Genomic DNA, 4,651 nt, shown 5'->3' on the forward strand with positions numbered 1-4,651 from the left:
CAAAATCCATGTGTATGTGTGTGTATTGTGCGTATGTTATTGTGTGTGTGTATGCATGTGTCTGTGCCCATGTTTGTGTTGCTTCACAGTCCCCGCTGTTCCATAAGGTGTATTTTTATCTGTTTTTTTTATCTAATTTTACTGCATGCATCCGTTCCTTGATGTGGAATAGAGTTCCATGTAGTCATGGCTCTATGTAGTACTGTGCGGCTCACATAGTCTGTTCTGGACTTGGGTACTGTGAAGAGACCTCTTGTGGCAGTGTCTCCTGACCCCTCCTGTCTCAGCCTCCAGTAGTTATGCTGCAGTAGTTTATGTGTCGGGGGGCTAGGATCGGTCTGTTATATCTGGAGTATTTCTCCTGTCTTATCCGGGGTCCTGCATGAACTTAAGTATGCTCTCTCTGATTCTTTCTTTCTTTATTTCTTTCTTTCTTTCTCTGTTTCAGAGGACCTGAGCCCCAGGACCATGCCTCAGGACTACCTGGCATGATGACTCCTTGCTGTCCCCAGTCCAACTGCTCCATTTTCAACTGTTCTGCCTGCGGCTATGGAACCCTGACCTGTTCACCGGACGTGCTACCTGTCCCAGACCTGCTGTTTTCAACTCTCTAGAAACAGCAGGAGCGGTAGAGATACTCTCAATGATCGACTATGAAAAGCCAACTCACATTTACTCCTGAGGTGCTGACTTGCTGCACCCTCGACAACTACTGTGATTATTATTATTTGACCATGCTGGTAATGTATGAACATTTGAACATCTTGGCCATGTTCTGTTATAATCTCCACCCGGCACAGCCAGAAGAGGACTGGCCACCCCTCATAGCCTGGTTCCTCTCTAGGTTTCTTCCTAGGTTTTGGCCTTTCTAGGGAGTTTTTCCTAGCCACTGTGCTTCTACACCTGCATTGCTTGCTGTTTGGGGTTTTAGGCTGGGTTTCTGTACAGCACTTTGATATATCAGATGATGTAAGAAGGGCTATATAAATACTTTTGATTTGATCTTGTGGGGTAGGCATGGGTGTCAAAGCTGTGCGCCAGTAGTTCAAACAGACACCTCAGCACACTCAACATGTCAATACTCTCATAAATACAAGTAGTGATGAAGTCAATCTCTCCTCCACTTTGAGTCAGGAGAGATGTATATTATTAATATTAGCTCTCTGTGTCCATCCAAAGGCCAGCCGTGCTGCCCTGTTCTGAGCCAATTGCAATTTTCCAAGTCCCCTTTTCTGACCACATGACTGAACAGTAGTCTAGATGCGACAAAACAAGGGCCTGTAGGGCCTTCCTTGTTGATAATGCTGTCAAGAAGGTAGAGCAGTGCTTTATTAGGTACAGCATTCGAATACAACAGGTGTACAGTCGTGGCCAAAAGTTTTGAGAATGACACAAATATTAATTTTCACAAAGTTTTCTGCTTCAGTGTCTTTAGATATTTTTGGCAGATGTTACTATGCAATACTGAAGTATAATTACAAGCATTTCATAAGTGTCAAAGGCTTTTATAGACAATTACATGAAGTTGATGCAAAGAGTCAATATTTGCAGTGTTGACCCTTCTTTTTCAAGACCTCTGTAATCCGCCCTGGCATGCTGTCAATTAACTTCTGGGCCACATCCTGACTGATGGCAGCCCATTCTTGCATAATCAATGCTTGGAGTTTGTCAGAATTTGTGGGCTTTTGTTTGTCCACCCGCCTCTTGAGGATGTACAACAAGTTCTCAATGGGATTAAGGTCTGGGGAGTTTCCTGGCCGTGGACCCAAAATATTGATGCTTTTTTCCCTGAGCCACTTAGTTATCACTTTTGCCTTATGACAAGGCGCTCCATCATGCTGGAAAAGGCATTGTTCGTCACCAAACTGTTCCTGGATGGTTGGGAGAAGTTGCTCTTGGAAGATGTGCTGGTACCATTATTTATTCATGGCTGTGTTCTTAGGCAAAATTGTGAGTGAGCCCACTCCCTTGGCTAAGAAGCAACCCCACACATGAATGGTCTCAGGATGCTTTACTGTTGGCATGACACAGGACTGATGGTAGTGCTCACCTTGTCTTCTCCGGACAAGCTTTTTCCGGATGCCCCAAACAATCAGAAAGGGGATTCATCAGAGAAAATGACTTTATCCCAGTCCTCAGCAGTCCAATCCCTGTACCTTTTGCAGAATATCAGTCTGTCCCTGATATTTTTCCTGGAGAGAAGTGGCTTCTTTGCTGCCCTTCTTGACACCAGGCCATCCTCCAAAAGTTTTTGCCTCACTGTACGTGCAGATGCACTCACACCTGCCTGCTGCCATTCCTGAGCAAGCTCTGTACTGGTGGTGCCCCGATGCAGTAGAAATGTTTTGGGGGGATTCAGGTCATTTGCATGGCAAAGAGGGAATTTGCAATTAATTGCAATTCATCTGATCACTCTTCATAACATTCTGGAGTATATGCAAATTGCCATCATACAAACTGAGGCAGCAGACTGAAAATTAATATTTGTGTCATTCTCAAAACTTTTGGCCACGACTGTAGACCTTACAGTGAAATGCTTAACTATAGGCTCTAACCAACAGTGCAATAAAGGTATTAGGTGAACAATAGGTAAGTAAAGACATAAAAACAACAGTAAAAAGACAGTGAAAAATAACAGTAGCGAGGTTATATATAGTAGCGAGGTTATAACAGTTGCGAGGCCACATACAGGCACCAGTTAGTCGGACTGATTGTCCGTGGGCACTGGTTGGTCGGGTAAATTGAGGTAGTATGTACATGAATGTATAGTTAAAGTGACTATGCATATATGATAAACAGAGAGTATCAGCAGTGTAAAAGAGGGGTTGGGGGAGCACACAATGCAAATAGTCCGGGTAGCCATTTGATTACCTGTTCAGGAGTCTTATGGCTTGGGGGTAAAAAGGGGGTAAAAAGAGGGTAAAAATACTTTTTGTCCTAGGCTTGGCACTCCGGTACCGCTTGCCATGCGGTAGTAGAGATAACATTCTATGACGGGTTGGCTGGGGTCTTTGACAATTCTTCCCATTTTAGCTACTATTGTATCAATATGTTTTCACCATGACAGTTTACAATCCGGGGTGAATCCGGGGGAATCCGGGGTTACTCCAAGCAGTTTAGTCACCTCAACTTGTTCAAATTCCACATTATTTATTACAAGATTTAGTTGAGGTTTAGGGTTTAGTGAATAATTTTTCCTAAATACAATGCTTTTAGTTTTAGAAATATTTAGACTCGTCTGTATACATAGACACACTGGCTTACTTCCTGAAGTGATTGATGCACGTCGGATGAATCGTGTGGTGAATGAAGACAAAGTGAAGAGTCTGTTCTTTTGTTCTTTTGTTTTTTGATATGAAGTCTCTCCCTACTCAAGCGCAGTTTGGTTATATTAACTACAGAGTAAGAGCATATATCCCAAGATAAATGTTTCAAGTGTTTTCGGAAGGGAGAAGCCGAGATGTCCAAGTTGTGGAAAAGATCATATGTGTCATAAAAGTGATAAATGGGACATGTTGTAATTGTGGTGGGAACCATGAAGCCACTTCTTTCGAATGTCCCACAAGGGTGAAAGAGAATGAGGTGGCCAAAGTCAGGGCTATCCAGAGCAGCTGTTAAAAGGGTTGAGGGTTTGAATGGTGCACTTGAAAAGTCCATGGTGTTGGATTTTAAGTTTGTCTGTGTTTATATCACAGACAAACTGAAATGGTCCACGCACACAGACAGTGTGGTGAAGAAGGCGCAATAGCGCCTCTTCAACCTCAGGAGGCTGAAAAAAATGTGGCTTGTCACCGAAAACCTTCACCAACTTTTACAGGTTCACAATTGAGCACATCCTGTTGGGCTGTATCACCGCCTGGTACGGCAATTGCACCACCCACAACCGCAAGGCTCTCTAGAGGATGGTGCAATCTGCACAACGCATCACCAGGGGCAAACTACCTGCCCTCCAGGACACCTACAACACCCGATGTCACAGGAAGGCCAAAAAGATCCTCAAGGACAATAACCACCCGAGCCACTGCCTGTTCACCCCGCTATCATCCAGAAGGCGAGGTCAGTACAGGTGCATCAAAGCTGGGACAGAGAGATTGAAAAACAGATTCTATCTCAAGGTCATCAGATTGTTAAACAGCCATAAATTGTACACTAGTCACTTTAATAACGCCACTTTAAGAATGTTTACATATCTTGCATTACTCATCTCATATGTATTTAATGTATACTGCATCCTTCACTATCTATTATTTACTATCTAGTGCATCTTAGCCGCACTGTCACTGCTCATCCATATATTTTATACTTATATATTCTTATCCAATTCCTTTACTAGATTGTGTGTATTAGGTTTTGTTGGGGAATTTGTTAGATATTAGGTTTGTTGTGGAATTGTTAGATTTGACCTGTTAGATACTGCTACACTGTCAGATCTAGAAGCATAAGCATTTCGCTACACTCGCAATAACATCTGCTAACCATGTGTATGTGAACAATAAAAATGGGTTTGATTTGATTTGATAGGCCTTCACTGCAGGCTGCAGGATCCTGACATTTTAATGGTTAGGAAGGTGGACTTTTGACCTTTATAGCTAGAGTGATAAATGTCTCTGCCAAGGTGGCGAGAAGAACCAGGAAGATAGAAATCATTGTG

The sequence above is a fragment of the Oncorhynchus mykiss genome, chromosome 11 (assembly GCF_013265735.2).
Source record: "Oncorhynchus mykiss isolate Arlee chromosome 11, USDA_OmykA_1.1, whole genome shotgun sequence".
Lineage (NCBI taxonomy): Eukaryota > Metazoa > Chordata > Actinopteri > Salmoniformes > Salmonidae > Oncorhynchus > Oncorhynchus mykiss.